We start from the raw sequence: 24,257 nt of genomic DNA, 5'->3' as shown, positions 1-24,257 counted from the left end.
CTACACACTAAATGACATGACCAACCACACGCTAACATGACATGACCAACCACAAACTAACATGACATGACCAACCACACACTAACATGACATGACCAACCACACACTAACATGACATGACCAACCACAAACTAACATGACATGACCAACCACACACTAACATGACATGACCAACCACAGGCTAACATGACATGACCAACCACACCCTAACATGACATGACCAACCACATACTAACATGACATGACCAACCACACACTAACATGACATGACCAACCACATACTAACATGACATGACCAACCACAAGCTAACATGACATGACCAAACACATACTAACATTACATGACCAACGACAAGCAAACTTTACATGACCAACCACATACTAACATGACATGACCAACTACACACAGACATGACATGACCAACCACACACTAACATGATATGACCAACCACATACTAACATGACATGACCAACCACACACTAACATGACATGACCAACCACATGCTAACATGACATGACCAACCACACACTAACATGACATGACCAACCACACACTAACATGACATGACCAAGCACATACTAACATGACATGACAAACTACACACCAACATGACCTGACCAACCACACACTAACATGACATAACCAACCACAAGCTAACATGACATGACCAACCACATACTAACATGATATGACCAACTACACACTAACATAACATGACCAACCACATACTAACATGACATGACAAACTACACACTTACATGACATGACCAACTACACACTAACATGACATGACCGACTACACAATAACATGACATGACCAACCACATACTAACATGACATGACAAACCACATACTAACATGACATGACAAACTACACACTAACATGACATGACCAACTACACACTAACATGACATGACCAACTACACACTAACATGACATGATCAACCACACACTAACATGACATGACCAACCACACACTAACATGACATGACCAACCACACACTAACATGACATGACCAATCACACACTAATATGACATGACCAACCACACACTAACATATGACCAACCACATACTAACATGACATGACCAACCACATACTTACATGACATGACCAACCAAATACTAACATGACATGACCAACCACATACTAACATGACATGACTAACCACATTCTAACATGACATGACCAACTACACACTAACATGACATGACAAACCACACGCTAACATGACATGACCAACCACACGCTAACATGACATGACCAACCACATACTAACATGACATGACCAACCACACGCTAACGTGACATGACCAACCACATACTAACATGACATGACCAACCACACACTAACATGACATGAGCCACTACAGACTAACATTACATGACCAAATACCACTAACATGACATGACCAACAACACGCTAACATGACATGACCAACCACATACTCACATGACATGACCAACCATATGCTAACATGACCTGACCAACCACACACTAACATGACATGACCAACCACATACTAACATGACATGACCAACCACACGCTAACATGACATGACCAACCACATACTAACATGACATGACCAACCACACACTTACATGACATGACCAAGCACATACTAAAAGGACATGACCAACAACAAGCTAACATGACATGACCAACCACATACTAAAATGACGTGACCAACTACACACAAACATGACATAACCAACCACACACTTACATGGCATGACCAACCACAAACTAACATGACATGACCAACCACAAGCTAACATGAGATGACCACCAACACACTAACATGACCAACCACAAGCTAACATGACATGACCAACCACACACTAACATGACATGACCAACAACAAACTAACATGACATGGCCAACCACACACTAACATGACATGACCAACCACAGGCTAACATGACATGACCATCTACACACATAAATGACATGACCAACCACATGCTAACATGACATGACCAACTACACACTAACATGACATGACCAACCACATACTAACATGACATGACCAACCACACACTAACATGACATAACAAACCACACACTAACATGACATGACCAACCACATACTAACATGACATGACCAACCATACGCTTACATGACATGACCAACAACACACTAATATTACAAAACCAACCACATACTAACATGACATGACCAACCACACGCTAACATGACCTGACCAACCACATACTAGCATGACATGACCAACCACACACTACCATGACATGACCAACCACATACCAACATGACATGACCAACCACATACTAACATGACATGACCAACAACATACTAACATGACATGACCAACCACATACTAACATGACATGACCAACCACACGCTAACATGACATGACCAACCACATACTAACATGACCTTACCAACACATACTAACATGACAGACCGACCACATACTAAAATGACATGACCAACCACACACTAACATGACATGACAAACCACATACTATCATGACATGACCAACTACACGCTAACATGACATGACCAACCACATATTAACATACCATGACCAACCACACACTAACATGACATGACCAACCACATACTAACATTACATGACCAACCACATACTAACATGACATGACCAACCACACACTAACATGACAGGACCAACCACACACTAACATGACATGACCAACTCCATACTAACATGACATGACCAACAACATACTAACATGACATGACCAACCACATACTAACATGACATGACCAACCACATACTTACATGACATGACCTACCACATACTAACATGACATGACCAGCCACACACTAACAGTACATCACCAACCACATACTAACATGACATGACCAACCACACGCTAACATGACATGACCAACCACATACTAACATGACATGACCAACCACATACTAACATGACATGACCAACCACACACTAACATGACATGACCAACCACATACTAACATGACATGACCAACCACATACTAACATGACATGACCAACCACACACTAACATGACATGACCAACTACACGCTAACATGACATGACCAACAACATACTAACATGACATGACCAACCACACTCTAACATGACATGACCAGCCACACACTAACATGACATGACCAACCACATACTAACATGACATGACCAACCACACACAACCATGACATGACCAACCACACACTAACATGACAGGACCAACCACACGCTAACATGACATGACCAACCACACACTTACATGACATGACGATCCACATACTAACATGACATGACCAACCACACACTAACATATGACACACCACATACTAACATGACATGACCAACCACATACTAACATGACATGACCAACCACATACTAACATGACATGACAAACCACATACTAACATGACATGACCAACCACATAATAACATGACATGACCAACCACACCCTAACATCGCATGACCAACTACACACTAACATGACATGACCAACCACACGCTAACATGACATGACCAACCACATACTAACATGACATGACCAACCACATACTAACATGACATGACAAACTGCACACCAACATGACATGACCAACCACACACTAACATGACATGACCAACCACAAGCTTACATGACATGACCAACCACATACTAACATGATATGACCAACCACATACTAACATAACATGACCAACCACGTACTAACATGACATGACCAACCACACGCTAACATGATATGACCAACCACATACTAACATGACATGACCAACCACACACTAAAATGACATGACCAACCACATACTAACCTGACATGACCAACCACACGCTAACATGACATGACCAACCACATACTAACCTAACATGACCAACCACACGCTAACATGACATGACAAACTACACACTAACATGACATGACCAACCACATACTAACATGACATGACCAACCACACACTAAAATGACATGACCAACCACACGCTAACATGACATGACCAACCATACACTAACATGACATGACCAACCACACACTAACATGACATGACAAACCACATACTTACATGACATGACCAACCATACGCTTACATGACATGACCAACCACATACTAACATGACATGACCAACCACATACTAACATGACATGACCAACCACACACTAACATGACATGACCAACCACAAACTAACAGGACATGACCAACCACATACTAACATGACATGACCAACAACACACTAACATGACATGACCAACCACATACTAACATGACATGACCAACCACACGCTAACATGACATGACCAACCACATACTAACATGACATGACCAACCACATACTAACATGACATGACCAACCACACGCTAACATGACATTACCAACCACATACTAACATGACATGACCAACCACACGCATACATGACATGACCAACCACATACTAACATGACATGACCAACCACACACTTACATGACATGACCAAGCACATACTAACATGACATGACCAACCACAAGCTAACATGACATGACCAACCACATATTAAAATGACATGACCAACTACACACTAACATGACATAACCAACAACACACTAACATGGCATGACCAACCACAAACTAACATGACATGACCAACCACAAGCTAACATGACATGACCACAAACACACTAACATGACATGACCAACCACAAGCCAACATGACATGACCAACCACACACTAACATGACATGACCAACAACAAACTAACATGACATGGCCAACCACACACTAACATGACATGACCAACTACACACATACATGACATGACCAACCACATGCTAACATGACATGACCAACTACACACTAACATGACATGACCAACCACATACTAACATGACATGACCAACCACACACTAACATGACATAACAAACCACACACTAACATGACATGACCAACCACATACTAACATGACATGACCAACCATACGCTTACATGACATGACCAACAACACACTAATATTACAAAACCAACCACATACTAACATGACATGACCAACCACACGCTAACATGACCTGACCAACCACATACTAGCATGACATGACCAACCACACACTACCATGACATGACCAACCACATACCAACATGACATGACCAACCACATACTAACATGACATGACCAACAACATACTAACATGACATGACCAACCACATACTAACATGACATGACCAACCACACGCTAACATGACATGACCAACCACATACTAACATGACCTTACCAACACATACTAACATGACAGACCGACCACATACTAAAATGACATGACCAACCACACACTAACATGACATGACAAACCACATACTATCATGACATGACCAACCACACGCTAACATGACATGACCAACCACATACTAACCTAACATGACCAACCACACGCTAACATGACATGACCAACTACACACTAACATGACATGACCAACCACATACTAACATGACATGACCAACCACACACTAAAATGACATGACCAACCACACGCTAACATGACATGACCAACCATACACTAACATGACCAACCACACACTAACATGACATGACAAACCACATACTAACATGACATGACCAACCATACGCTTACATGACATGACCAACCACATACTAACATGACATGACCAACCACATACTAACATGACATGACCAACCACACACTAACATGACATGACCAACCACAAACTAACAGGACATGACCAACCACATACTAACATGACATGACCAACAACACACTAACATGACATGACCAACCACATACTAACATGACATGACCAACCACACGCTAACATGACATGACCAACCACATACTAACATGACATGACCAACCACATACTAACATGACATGACCAACCACACGCTAACATGACATTACCAACCACATACTAACATGACATGACCAACCACACGCATACATGACATGACCAACCACATACTAACATGACATGACCAACCACACACTTACATGACATGACCAAGCACATACTAACATGACATGACCAACCACAAGCTAACATGACATGACCAACCACATATTAAAATGACATGACCAACTACACACTAACATGACATAACCAACAACACACTAACATGGCATGACCAACCACAAACTAACATGACATGACCAACCACAAGCTAACATGACATGACCACAAACACACTAACATGACATGACCAACCACAAGCCAACATGACATGACCAACCACACACTAACATGACATGACCAACAACAAACTAACATGACATGGCCAACCACACACTAACATGACATGACCAACTACACACATACATGACATGACCAACCACATGCTAACATGACATGACCAACTACACACTAACATGACATGACCAACCACATACTAACATGACATGACCAACCACACACTAACATGACATAACAAACCACACACTAACATGACATGACCAACCACATACTAACATGACATGACCAACCATACGCTTACATGACATGACCAACAACACACTAATATTACAAAACCAACCACATACTAACATGACATGACCAACCACACGCTAACATGACCTGACCAACCACATACTAGCATGACATGACCAACCACACACTACCATGACATGACCAACCACATACCAACATGACATGACCAACCACATACTAACATGACATGACCAACAACATACTAACATGACATGACCAACCACATACTAACATGACATGACCAACCACACGCTAACATGACATGACCAACCACATACTAACATGACCTTACCAACACATACTAACATGACAGACCGACCACATACTAAAATGACATGACCAACCACACACTAACATGACATGACAAACCACATACTATCATGACATGACCAACTACACGCTAACATGACATGACCAACCACATATTAACATACCATGACCAACCACACACTAACATGACATGACCAACCACATACTAACATTACATGACCAACCACATACTAACATGACATGACCAACCACACACTAACATGACAGGACCAACCACACACTAACATGACATGACCAACCACATACTAACATGACATGACCAACAACATACTAACATGACATGACCAACTACATACTAACATGACATGACCAACCACATACTTACATGACATGACCTACCACATACTAACATGACATGACCAACCACACACTAACAGTACATCACCAACCACATACTAACATGACATGACCAACCACACGCTAACATGACATGACCAACCACATACTAACATGACATGACCAACCACATACTAACATGACATGACCAACCACACACTAACATGACATGACCAACCACATACTAACATGACATGACCAACCACATACAAACATGACATGACCAACCACACACTAACATGACATGACCAACTACACGCTAACATGACATGACCAACAACATACTAACATGACATGACCAACCACACTCTAACATGACATGACCAGCCACACACTAACATGACATGACCAACCACATACTAACATGACATGACCAACCACACACAACCATGACATGACCAACCACACACTAACATGACAGGACCAACCACACGCTAACATGACATGACCAACCACACACTTACATGACATGACGAACCACATACTAACATGACATGACCAACCACATACTAACATGACATGACCAACCACATACTAACATGACATGACAAACCACATACTAACATGACATGACCAACCACATAATAACATGACATGACCAACCACACCCTAACATCGCATGACCAACTACACACTAACATGACATGACCAACCACACGCTAACATGACATGACCAACCACATACTAACATGACATGACAAACTGCACACCAACATGACATGACCAACCACACACTAACATGACATGACCAACCACAAGCTTACATGACATGACCAACCACATACTAACATGATATGACCAACCACATACTAACATAACATGACCAACCACGTACTAACATGACATGACCAACCACACGCTAACATGATATGACCAACCACATACTAACATGACATGACCAACCACACACTAAAATGACATGACCAACCACATACTAACCTGACATGACCAACCACACGCTAACATGACATGACCAACCACATACTAACCTAACATGACCAACCACACGCTAACATGACATGACCAACTACACACTAACATGACATGACCAACCACATACTAACATGACATGACCAACCACACACTAAAATGACATGACCAACCACACGCTAACATGACATGACCAACCATACACTAACATGACATGACCAACCACACACTAACATGACATGACAAACCACATACTTACATGACATGACCAACCATACGCTTACATGACATGACCAACCACATACTAACATGACATGACCAACCACATACTAACATGACATGACCAACCACACACTAACATGACATGACCAACCACAAACTAACAGGACATGACCAACCACATACTAACATTACATGACCAACAACACACTAACATGACATGACCAACCACATACTAACATGACATGACCAACCACACGCTAACATGACATGACCAACCACATACTAACATGACATGACCAACCACATACTAACATGACATGACCAACCACACGCTAACATGACATTACCAACCACATACTAACATGACATGACCAACCACACGCATACATGACATGACCAACCACATACTAACATGACATGACCAACCACACACTTACATGACATGACCAAGCACATACTAACATGACATGACCAACCACAAGCTAACATGACATGACCAACCACATATTAAAATGACATGACCAACTACACACTAACATGACATAACCAACAACACACTAACATGGCATGACCAACCACAAACTAACATGACATGACCAACCACAAGCTAACATGACATGACCACAAACACACTAACATTACATGACCAACCACAAGCTAACATGACATGACCAACCACACACTAACAGTACATGACCAACAACAAACTAACATGACATGGCCAACCACACACTAACATGACATGACCAACTACACACATACATGACATGACCAACCACATGCTAACATGACATGACCAACTACACACAAACATGACATGACCAACCACATACTAACATGACATGACCAACCACACAATAACATGACATAACAAACCACACACTAACATGACATGACCAACCACATACTAACATGACATGACCAACCATACGCTTACATGACATGACCAACAACACACTAATATTACAAAACCAACCACATACTAACATAACATGACCAACCACACCCTAACATAACCTGACCAACCATATACTAGCATGACATGACCAACCACACATTAACATGACATGACCAACCACATACCAACATGACATGACCAACCACATACTAACATGACATGACCAACCACACACTGACATGACATGACCAACCACAAACTAACAGGACATGACCAACCACACGCTAACATGACATGACTTACCACAGACTAACATGACATGACCAACCACACACTAACATGACATGAAAAACCACACACTACCATGACATAACCAACAACACACAAACATGACATAACCAACCACACACTAACATGACATGACCAACCATATGCTAACATTACATGACCAACCACACTCTTACATGACATGACCAACCACATGCAAACATGACATGACCAACAACACACTAACATGATATGACCAACCACAAGCTAACATGACATGACCAACCAAATACTAACATGACATGACCAACCACACACTAACATGACATGAGCAACCACAGGCAAACATGACATAACCAACCACATGCTAACATGACATGACCAACCACACGCTAACATTACATGACTAACCACACGCTAACCTGACATGACCAACTACACACTAACATGACATGACCAACCACATGCTAACATGACATGACAAACCACACACTAACATGACATGACCAACCACACACTAACATGACTTGACAAACCACAAGCTAACATGACAGTACCAAACACATACTAACATGACATAACCAACCACACACTAACATGACATGACCAACCACACGCTAACATGACATGACCAACCACATACTAACATGACGTGTCCAACCACGTGGTAACATGACATGACCAACCACACGCTAACATAACATGACCACCCATACACTAACATGACATAACCAAGCACACGCTAACATGACATAACCACCCATACACTAACATGACATGACCAACCACACACTAACATGACATAACCAAGCACACGCTAACATGACATGACCAAACATACACTAACATTACATAACCAACCACACGCTAACATGACATGACAAACCACATGCTAACATGACATGACCAACCACACACTAACATGATATAACCAAGCACACGCTAACATGACATAACCAACCATACACTAACATGACATGACCAACCACACACTTACATGACAACCAAGCACACGCTAACATGACATGATCAACCATACACTAACATGACATGACCAACCACACGCTAACATGACATAACCAACAACACACTAACATGACATAACCAACCACATGCTAACATGACATTACCAACCACATACTAACATGACATGACCAACCACACTCTAACATTACATAACCAACAACACACTAACATGACATAACCAACCAAACTCTAACACGACATAACCAACAACACACTAACATGACAAGACCAACCACATGCAAACATGACATAACCAAAACACACTAACATGACATAAGGAACAACACACTAACATGACATAACCAACCACACGCTAACATGACATGACCAACCACATACTAACATGACATGACCAACCAAACACTAACATGACATGACCAACCACACACTAATATGACAAGAACAACCACACGCTAACATGACATGACCAACCACGAGCTAACATGACATGAATAACCACACACGGAAATGACATGACCAACCACACTCAAACATGACATGACCAACCACACACTAACCTGATATGACCAACCACACGCTAACAGGACACGACCAACAACGAGCTAACATGACATGAATAACCACACAAGAAAATGACATTACCAACCACACTCAAACATGACATGACCACCCACACATTAACATTACATTACAAACCACACACTAACATGACATGAGCAACTACACACTGACATGACATAACCACCAACACACTAACATGACATGACCCAAAACACACTAACATGACGTGACCAACCACATACTAACATGACATGACCAACCACAAACTAACCTGACATGAGCAACCACAGGCTTACATGACATAACCTTACACAAGCTAACATGACATGACCATCCACGCACTAACATGACATGACCAACCACGAGCTAACATGACATGACCAACCACATACTAACATGACATGACCAACCACAAGCTAACATGACATGACCAACCACATACAAACGTGACATGACCAACCACAAGCTAACATGACATGACCAACCACATACTAACATGACATGACCAACCACACACTAACATGACATGACCAACCACATACTAAAAGGACATGACCAACCACATACTAACATGACATAGCCAACCACACGCTAACATTACCTGACCAACCACACACTAACATGACATGACCAACCACATGCTAACATAACATGACCAACCACACACTAACATGACATGACCAACCACAGGCTTACATGACATGACCAACCACATGCTCACATGACATGACCAACCACATTCCAACGTGAGATGATCAACAACACGCTAACATGACATGACCAACCACATGCTAACATGACATGACCAACCACACGCTAACATGACATGACCAACCACACGCTAACATGACATGAGCAACAACACGCTAACATGACATGAGCAACCACAAGCTAACATGACATGACCAACCACACACTAACATAACATGGCCAACCACACGCTAACATGACATGACCAACCACACGCTAACATGACATGGCCAACCACACACTTACATGACATGACCAACCACAAGCAAACATGACATGACCAACCACATGCTAACATGATATGACCAAACACACACTAACATGACATGACCAACCAAACGCTTACATGACATGACCAACCACACACTAACATGACATAACAAAGCACATGCTAACATGACATAACCAACCATACACTAACATGACATGACAACCACACACTAACATGACATAACCAAGCACACGCTTACATGACATGACCAACCATACACGAACATGACATAACCAACCACACGCTAACATGACATGACCAACCACATGCTAACATGACATGACCAACAACATACTAACATGACATAACCAACCACACGCTAACATGACATAACCAACCATACACTAACATGACATGACCAACCACACACTTACATGACATAACAAAGCACACGCTAACATGACATGACCAACCATACACTAACATGACATAACAAACCACACGCTAACATGACATAACCAACCACACACTAACATGACATGACCAAACACATGCTAACATCACATGACTAACCACACACTAACATGACATGACCAACCACAATCTAACATTACATGACCAACCACATGCAAACATGACATGACCAACCACACACTAACATGACATGACCAACCACACTCTAACATGACATGACCAACCACATGCAAACATGACATTTCCAACCACATGCCAACATGACATGAGCAACCACACGCTAACATGACATGACAAACCACACACTAACCTGACATGAAAAACCACATGCAAACATTACATGACCAACCACACGCTAACCTGATGTAACTAAGCACACGCTACCATGACATAACCAACCATACACACACCTGACATGACCAACCACACACTAACATGACATAACCAAGCACATGCTAACATGACATAACCAACCATACACTAACATGACATGAGCAACCACAGGCTAACATTACATGACCAACACTAACATGACATGACCAACCACACACTATCATGACATGACCAACCACACACTAACATTACATGACCAACCACACACTAACATGACATGAACAACAACACGCTAACATTACATAACCAACCACACACTAACATGACATAACCAACCACACTCTAACATTACATAACCAACCACACACTAACATGACATAACCAACCACATGCTAACATGACATGACCAACCACACACTAACATGACATAACCAACCACACACTAACATGACATGACCAACCACACACTAACATGACATGACCAACCACCTGCTTACATGACATGACCAACCAACTACTTACATGACATGACCAACCACACACTAACATGTCATGACGAACCACACACTAACATGACATAACCAACCACCTGCTAACATGACATGACCAACCACACGCTAACATGACATGACCAACCACATTCTAACATGACATGACCAACCACACACTAACATTACATAACCAACCACACACTAAAATGACATGACCAACCACACACTAACATGACATGACCAACCACACACTAACATGACATGAGCAACCACCTGCTAACATGACATGATAACCACACACTAACCTGACATGACCAACCACCTACTAACATGACCTGACTAACCACACACTTACATGACATGACCAACTACACACTAACATGTCATGACCAACCACACACTAACATGACATAACTAACCACACACTAACATTTCATGACCAACCACACACTAACCTTACATGACCAACCACATACTAACATGACATGACCAACAACACACATTACATGACTCACCACACACTAACATATCATGACCAACCACACACTAACATGACATAACCAACCACATGCTAACATTACATGACCAACCACACACTAACATGACATGACCAACCACACACTTACATAACATGACCAACCTTACACTTACATTACATGACCAACCACATGCTATCATGACATGACCAACCACATGCTAACATGACATGACCAACCACACACTAACATGACATGACCAACCACACACTAACATGCCATGACCAACCACACACTAACATGACTTAACCAAGCACACGCTAACATGACATAACCAACCATACACTAACATGACATGACCAACCACAGTCTAACATGACATGAGCAACCACATGATAACATGACATGACCAACCACACACTAACATTGCATGACCAACCACATGCTAACATGGCATGATCAACCATACACTAACATGACATTTCCAACCACATACTAACATGACATGACCAATCACACTAACATGACATAACCAACCACACACTAACATGACATAACCAACCACACACTTACATGACATGACCAACCACACACTAACATGACATGACCAACCACATGCTAACATGACATGACCAACCACGCACTAACATGACATGACCAACCACACACTAACATGACATGAACAACCACACACTAACATGACATAACCAACCATACACTAACATGACATGACCAACCACAGGCTAACATGACATGACCAACACTAACATGACATGACCAACCACATGCTAACATGACATGACCAACCACACACTAACATGACATGACCAACCGCACACTAACATGATATTACCAACTACACACTAACGTGACATAACCAACCACACACTAACATGACATAACCAACCACACACTAACATGACAAAACCAACCACACACTAACACGACATAACAAACCACACACTAACATGACATAACCAACCACACACTAACATGACATAACCAACCACACGCTAACATGGCATAACCAACCACACGCTAACATGACATAACCAACCACACACTAACATGACATAACCAACCAAACACTAAAATGACATAACCAACCACACGCTAACATGACATAACCAACCACACACTAACATGACATAACAAACCACACACTAATATGACATAACCAATCACACACTAACATGACCTGAGCAACCACAGGCAAACATGACATAAACAACCACACACTAACATTACATGACCAACCACACGCTAACATGACATAACCGACCACACACTAACATGACATAACCAAGCAAACGCTAAGATTACATAACCAACCACACTCTAACATTACATAACCAACCACACACTAACATGACATGACCAACCACATGCTAACATGACATAACCAACCACACACTAACATGACATAACCAACTACACACTAACTTGACATAACCAACCACACACTAACATGAGATTACCAACCACACACTAACATGACATGACCAACCACACACTAACATGACATAGCCAACCACATGCTAACATGACATGACCAACCACACACTAACATGACATGACCAACCACACACACACATGACATAACCAACCACACACTAACATGACATACCCAACCACACACTAACATGACATAACCAACCACATTCTAACATGACATGACCAACCACACGCTAACATGACATAACCAACCACACGCTAACATGACATAACCAACCACACGCTAACATGACATAACCAACCACACTCTAACATTACATAACCAACCACACACTAACATGACATGACCTACCACATGCTAACATGACATGACCAACACTAACATGACATGACCAACCACATTCTAACATGACATGACCAACCACACACTAACATGACATGACCAACCACACACTAACATGACATGAATAAGCACACACTAAAATTACATAACCAACCACACACTAACATGACATGACCAACCACACACTAACATGACATAACCAACCACACACTAACATTACATAACCAACCACACACTAACATGACATAACCAACCACACACTAACATGACATAACCAACCACACGCTAACATGACATAACCAATCACACACTAACATGACATAACCAACCAAACACTAAAATGACATAACCAACCACACATTAACATGAAATAACCAACTACACTCTAACATAACATAACCAACCACACACTAACATGACATAACCAACCACACGCTAACATGACATAAAAAACAATATGCTAACATTACATAACCAACCACCCGCTAACATGACATAACCAACCATACACTAACATTACATAACCAACCACACACTAACATGACATGACCAACCACACGCTAACATCACATAACCAACCACATACTAACATGACATGACCAACCACACGCTAACATGACATGACCAACCACACGCTAACATGACATTACCAACCACACACTAAAATGACATAACCAACCACACACGTACATGACAGAACCAACCACACACTGACATGACATGACCAACCACACACTAACATGCCATAACCAACCACACATTAACATGACATAACCAACCACACACTAACATGACATAATAAACCACACACTAACATGACATGACCAACCACACGCTAACATTACATAACCAACCACACGCTTACATGACATGACCAAACACAAGCTAACATGACATGACCAACCACAAGCTAACATTACATGACCAACCACATTCTTACATGACATTACCAACCACACGGTAGCATGACATAACCAACCACATTCTAACATGACATAACCAACCACACACTAACATGACATTATCAACCACACACTAACATGACTTAACCAACCACACACTAACATTACATTACTAACCACACGCTAACAGACAACCAAATGAAGTTGGTGGTTAGAGGATTCACTACTTGATACCAGTTCAGCTCTACTTGAGGACCCAGCTATCCGTTGATTACTCCAAAAATATCCGCAGCCGTCTCAACCATGAAGGGACACGGACACGGTCAAGCATAGTGCTAAACACTACATTAAAACGACCGGACAACCAGTCCACGCCACCCCCAGTTGTTTAAAACCAGATAAATACTGAATAATGAAGGAAGAATTTCAGCACATGCTACAACAGGGAATTATCCGACCCTCAAAAAGCGCATGGTCTTCTCCCTTACATATGGTGCAAAAATCGGACAGTACATCCTGGCGCCCATGTGGCGATTTCAGAAGACTAAATGCACAAACTGCACCAGACAGATACCTCACATCCACGATTTTCTGATCGGATTACAGAATGTAACAACGTTTCCAAAGTTGGATCTAGTGAAGGCATACTACCAAATTCCCGTAGCAGAGGAGGATATCCACAAAACAGCCTTGACCACACTATTTGGACTTTATGAATTCACTCGCATGCTCTTTGGACTTCAAAACGCTAGTCAAACTTTCCAACATTTAATAGATGAGGTTTTCAGAGGATTGCCATTCATATTTGCATACATTGATGATGTCCTGATTGCTAGTAAAAACCTTGAGGAACATAAACAGCACCTGGAACAAGTTTTCCAGAGATTATCTCACTATGACCCAAAAATAAACATTGAAAAATGCATCTTCAGCCAATCAAAAGTTAACTTCCTCGGACACACGATCGACAAGGGCAGAATATCACCACTACCTGAAAAAGTGAGCGCCATCGCTAATTTTCCACAGTCCACATCTGTTCGACAAGTCTGTCGATTTATAGGGATAATCAACTACTACAGGTGATTCTTACCCAACTGCTCTGAAATTCTTGCGCCACTAACATTGCTGTTGCAGAACAAGACCAACAGTTAACATTAGATGGACCAGCCTTAGCAGCTTTTACTCAGGAGAGGAAAGCCCTAGCAAACTGCACAAAGCTGACTTACATAAATTACGAGGAAGATACCAGACTCACACTTACAATGGACGCATCAGACGTAGCCGTAGAGGCAGTCATACACCAGCTGACCGATGATGTGATGACCCCTATATCATTTTTTTCGGCTAAGCTAAACAAAACGCAAAGAAAATACAGTACCTTTGCGAGGGAATTGTTGGCAATTTACCTGGCGATTAAACATTTCAAACACATCTTAGAAGGCAGTAATTTCATGATTTACACGGATCACAAACCGTTAACTTATGCGCTACACAAACATGTGGACAAATATGGCCCACGATAAATCAGACATCTCGATTACATTGCACAGTACTCCACAGATATAAGATACGTGAAGGGCCAGGAGAACATTGTAGCGGACACCTTATCCAGAGCTTAAAGATGTTCAGGAAAACACATCCTTACAACTCGAAAAAATGCCCGTACCCTTCATTAAAGCGATTGTTTATTGCCAATAACCACGACCTTACATACCACCTAGCCTTAGACGACAAGTTTTCCAGACACACGAAATCACCACTGGGTTCTTTTAGCGCACCTGATGCTAGATTCACCAACATCCACATCGATTTAGTAGGACACACCCACATCCTGACTACCGTTATTCAGCAGATGGCCTAACGTCATAGCTGTTAAGGATACTTCAGCTTCAACAATAGCCAGAGCTATACTTCAGGACAGGATAGGCATTTTTGGGGTACCTACAGTCAGACAGAGGTTTGCAGTTCCAATTGACACTTTTTGTGTAATTTAATCAATTACTGGGAACAAACCACATCAAGGCTATAGCATATCACCTCTCTTTGAATTAGTTAGTCAAACGCTTTCACAGGCAGTTAAAAACCTCCCTGGCAATGAGTTTGAACAGCACAGACTGGGCAGACAATATAACTTTGATACTATTAATGATACGGAACTCTGTAAAAGAAGACTTACAAAGCAGAGGCAGTTTTCAGTTCTACCGAGTCAATATTTTGATCAACACACAGAGATCTCACCTACACTCACTTTCATAACACCATATTTGTCAGGAACAACTCAGTGAAAAATCCATTTTGTCCAAATTATTTGGGTCCATACCCAGTTCTGGACAGGCAGGATAAATATTTCACTGTTTCAAAAAACGGAAAAAGAGACACTATCGCGTTGGACCGACTTAAACCGGCATACATAGAAGAAGATTTTCAGATCATTCCTATGCTGAAGCAACCTCTTACAGAAACTACTTTTGTACAGAACGCCCACGCAACTGCCAAAATGAAAACCGGCAGGAAAGTACACTGGCCGAAACGTTTTAAGAAATAAAAACAAATAGAGAAAAACAGTTTTATATTTTTTTTTCAATCTGTGGGGGAGTATTTGTGCTGTCACTCACACACACACGCACACATGCTCACGCACAAATAAATGAACGTTCATTGATTTTAATTTCTCCACACATTTGCACAAAAATAAGTTCTAGCAGCGACATAATTTCAAATACACCCACGCGTCTTTTATAATCCATTGACATCCTCAATAAGATAATGACACATGGAGGCAGTGGTGGGGTGGAAATAGTCCAAGTAAGATATAGAAAAGAATAAGAAGCGGAAAGTTATTTGCAGAAACAGATAAGTTACTTTATTGTTCTTGTTTCAAAGTGTAATTTATACATACGTCACATGGACGAAAAAAAGAATGTTGGAAGTGGACATGAAAAGAACAACCAGACCAGTGGCTGGCATAAGGCTTCCAGTGCCCCTATGTACGGAAGACAATTTAGCGGCGAATTGGAAGCTGTTTAAACTGAAATGGTATAACTATGCCATTATTATGTGTTTGACAAAACAGTCATTATTATATCAGAGGGCACTTTTGCTTCATATGTTGGGAGACAATGCATGGAAAGTTTACTACGGGTTTCAATTTTCAACACCCGAGGACGAAAGAACACCCACCAAAATTAATCAGGCATTTGATAAATATGCTATAGGATAAACGAATGAAACCTGCGAGTGTTACGTATTTCATTCTAGAAAACAAGGAGAATCAGAGACTGTGGAATCCTTTATTATGGCACTTCGGATGTTGGTAAAAACGTGCAATCTTTGTGACAATTGCGTTTCGTCAGTACTCAGAGATCAGGTAGTACTGGGAATACACAACCCCCAGACACAAGCTGAGTTATTGAAAATAAGACAGTTAAACTTCCAAAAATGTATTGACATCTGTAAGCTGTTTGAAAATGTTACAGTCCGGTCCAGAATCCTAAGGCCTGAAGGAGTGAACAAAGTTGATTGTAAACCCAGGAGAAAGACATCAGCACAATCTGACAGAGACTGCTGGGCGTGTGCATTGCGGCATGGAGCAAGCAAAGAGTTATGTCCTGCATTTGGTAAAACCTGTTATAAATGTAAGGGAAAAAAATACTTTGCCATGAAAAGTATCAAGGAAAAAGAAGGTGCAGACGGTCAAAACCCAACATTATGACCAGAAAAACGACAGTAGTAGTTGTTCAGACTATGGACATGTAGACAGCATAACAATTAAGGAAAAGGTGAATGCTGTAAGTCAAGAGGTGTTAAAAGCGGAAATGATGGTGAAAGGAAAACCAATTGCCTTTTAGCTCGATAGTGAAGCGTCCGTGAACATATTGAATGAGAAACACGTTATTGAAAAAACACTGGAACATTCAAATAAGACTCTTGTCATGTGGAATGGAGCAGAAGGGAAGCCATTGGGAGAGTGTTGAGTAAAAATGATAAACCCCAAAAATGGGCAAATATATGCAGTCAAGTTTGTCATTGTGAAAGAGGATTTCCATCCCTTATTTGGAGGAAATGCAATCCAGAAAATGGAACTTGTCACAGTCAATAATGACAAATTCAAAATGGTCGCCAAAGTTTCCCAAATGAATGAATCCATCAGCCAGTACTCAGACAGCATTATCAATGACTTCAGAGATGTATTCAAGGAAGAATTGGGTCAATTACCAGGAGAGGTACATTTGCAGGTGGATCCAGGAGTAACACCAAATGTTGCAGCAACATGGAGAATACCAGTGGCACTTAAGAACAAGCTAAAAGTCGAGTTAGAAAAACTGGTTAAGAATGTTATTGAACCAGTGAGTGAGCCAACACCATGGGTAAGTGCTTTATCACTTGTAGTTAAGAAAAATGGAAGCCTACGGATATGCATAGACCCAAGACCTCTGAATAAAGCTTTGAAGAGGGAACATTTTCAGTTACCTACACTGGACGATTTACTACCAGAACTAGCTGACAGCAAGGTATTTTCTACCCTGGATCTACGAGATGGATTTTGGCATGTAAAATTAGACAAAGCCAGCAGTCACTTAACAACATTTTCTACATCATATGGTAGGTTCCAGTGGAAGTTTTACCTTTCGAGATTGCTCCAGCACCGGAGATATTTCAAAAGACCCTTTTTGACAATGTGTCCGATTTAGAGGGGGTGGTTAACAAAGCGGATGATCTTCTAGTGATTGGGAAGGGTAAAACGATGGAAGAAACAACAATTGATCATGACCAAAAACTTAGGAAACTGCAGAGATGTCGTGATCGTGGGATGGGATTGAATACTGAAAAATTGAACTTACAACAAACGCCTATATCTTTCCTGGGACACATGATTACCAGTGATGGTTTACGGAAGGTAAGAGCCATAAAAGAGATGCCGTGCCCAACAGATATAAAGGGAGTACAATGATTGGTTGGATTCGTAAATTATCTGGCAAAACACATATCTGACGTGATGGTCTCAATTAGAAATTTAGTGAAGGCAGATGTGCCATGGACATGGTCTCAAATTCATGAAGAGGCTTTTGAGAAAATTAAAGAGTTAGTTGGTGAGGCACCAGTATTAAGGTATTATGACCCCAACAATCTTTGGTTATTTAATGTGATGCAAATGAGAAGGGCATGGGGGCTGCACTACTACAAGAGGGTCAACCACTAGTCTATATCAGTCATGCACTGACTGACACAGAAACTCGCTATACAAAGATTGAGAAGGAACTACTAGCATGTGAATAGTTTCACTAATATACGTTTGGTCGACAGATAACAGTACTAACTGATCATAGGCTACTGGAAGCGATCATGAAAAAAGAATTGGTGAAATGCCCAAAACGACTGCAAAACATGCTGATGTGACTATAGGCTTAGGATCCTACGGTTCTGTACCATCCAGGTAAGAAAATGTTCCTTGCAAACACTCTATCAAGAGCATACATCTATGGATTATGCGGTGAATATATGGACGATGAAGATGATGTCAAAGAAGCAGAATATATTCCTGTAACAGAGAGAAGGCTGCTTGCTCACCATGAAGGAAGACAGAAGCATGCAGCAGTTGCAGCAAGTAATTTTGGAAGGATGGGCAGAAGACAAAATACATCGTGACCCAGAGGTGAGACCATATTTTAATATGCGGAGTGAAATGACGGTGCAAGATGGGTTAATTTTCAGAGGAAACTGGGTAGTGGTCCCACTGACACAGCGGGAAGTGTTGAAAGAAAATCTGCATTTCACACACTTGAGAGTAGAGGGATGTTGCAGAAGAACAAGAGAATGCTTGTATGAACAGTGACATAAGGGACTACGTTTCGAAATGTCCCACGTGTAGAAAATATGAAGTAGCCAATCCAGCAGAACCATTAAGGGTCCATGAAGTTCCTGACAGACCCTGGGCGAAAGTGGGAATAGAACTCTTTAAGTTTGCAGATAGAGACTGTCTTTGCACAGTTGACTATATGAACAACTTTTGGGAAATCGATCATCTTCTCAAGCCACAAGCAAAGACAGTGATAACTAAGCTTAAACACCATTTTGCATGATATGGTAGTAACTGATAATGGGCCTCAGTTTAGTAGCCAGGAATTTTCTACCTTTGCGAAAAGTAGCGTTTTACGCATACACCAGTCAGTTCATACAATAGCAAGGCAAATGGTAAGGTGGAATCTGCAGTAAAGATGGCAAAAAACCTTTTCTGGAAAGCGATGGAAGATAAAGCTGACCCATACCTAGCAATGTTGGATCACAGGAATATGCCAGGCAGGGATCTCTTATCACCAGCTCAGAAGCTGATGTCAAGGAGAACAAAAACACTTCTCCCAACCAGAGAGAAATTACTCAAGCCAGAATTGCCCAAAAATCTAAGAAAAATGGTGAAGCAAGACCGCAAGAGGCAAGAACATTCTTTCAACCACAAAGTAAAACCACTGAAACCATTGCATCCTGGAGATGTAGTACGGATGAAACCACACATAAATTGTCAAAAAGAGTGGAGGAAAGCAGTGGTAGGGCGAAGACTGGATGAGCGATCATACCATGTAAAAGTGGATGGGGAATTATATCGACGGAATAGAGTAGATTTGAAGAAAACTGCAGAGACACTCCCACTCACATCAGTAATACACCAGCCATATGAAGTGCAGAGAGAGTTACCCAAGAATGCAGGGCAGGGTACAGAAGAGATATGCACCACAGAACCACCTCAATATGAAGGTGAAATAAGAGCAAGCCCAAATCCAACCCCATCCCCAACAAAACCAAGCCCAGGAAGGTTGCGGACAACATGGTCAGCAAGAATAGTAAGAGATCCTGTGAGATTCAGGGATTTCACAACATAAGTGAAAGGGCAGAATAATCCCTGTTAGGTATGAGGGTAGTCAACCCAATGAATACCTAGATCACTATATTTTATAGACTCTATTTTCATTCCTAGACTTTTTTTTTTTGTTCTGTTTTGTCATTGAGAAAAGTGAAGATGTTGCATGAGGGACTTACCGGTGTATGCTTTGCTTTGTTTAGAAATGATAAATAAAGACGCCATTATGTAAAAGCCGATCGATCGTTATGTCTTTTCTAATCCATTGACATCCTCAATAAGATAATGACACAAATTACTAAAAACGGACTACTTTCCTCATGGGACTTCCGAATAAGGCGAACAGTTAAAACAAAAACCTTGAAATAAGTACATTATTTTCACAAAAGACTTTCACCTTCCAATTTTATTATTTGAACGAAGGACTTTCATCTAACATGACCTTTTAATCTTAATAATTCCACAAAGGAGTTTCACCTAATTTGAATATTCTTTAATATTGTTTAATCAGAATGGGTTTTGGGTTTCATGTGGTATCGATGGTCATTTGAATGTTATTTTGACGGAAAATGAGTTGTCATTTTAACCTTCATTGATGATGTGTAAAAGACACAAGGAAACACTTTAAGGTAATGAAAAATGCACTCATGAAGAGGCCCACTCGTTGGCTGTAATTTCTGTGGGTGTAATGTACATTTCACTCTGTAAAAGGACACGTTTGTTTAGTGTCTTTCATCTTGGAAACGGAGAAATGTCTGGCACTAAATATATTTAGACGATGAATTCAACAATGTTGGCCATGCATATGATTCATTTTGCTAAGCCTAACCACTAACACTTCAAGTTAAATAGAAAACTGGTATATTTTGTTATTAAGCAGCAGGTGGCCTTGTGACAATTTTGTATCAACTTTGTATATTATGAGTTGAGTGTCATTTGCATCCCTTCCTTGTATGAATTCATTGGTGTTTGCTGTGTTA

At 41.1% G+C, this 24,257-nt stretch overlaps 1 protein-coding gene across 1 annotated transcript in view; it reads right to left on the bottom strand.

The window, feature by feature from the left end:
- The window catches only part of LOC145280330 (phytanoyl-CoA dioxygenase domain-containing protein 1-like), a 231,100-nt gene that overhangs the window by 186,385 nt on the left and 20,458 nt on the right, over positions 1–24,257 (bottom strand). The gene's annotated exons all lie outside the window — the stretch shown is intronic.

The sequence above is a fragment of the Euprymna scolopes genome, chromosome 7, assembly GCF_053919585.1.
Source record: "Euprymna scolopes isolate OS-2025 chromosome 7, ASM5391958v1, whole genome shotgun sequence".
Lineage (NCBI taxonomy): Eukaryota > Metazoa > Mollusca > Cephalopoda > Sepiida > Sepiolidae > Euprymna > Euprymna scolopes.
The sequence above is the reverse complement of the archived record's forward strand: the minus strand, read 5'-3'. Positions and strand labels throughout refer to the sequence as shown.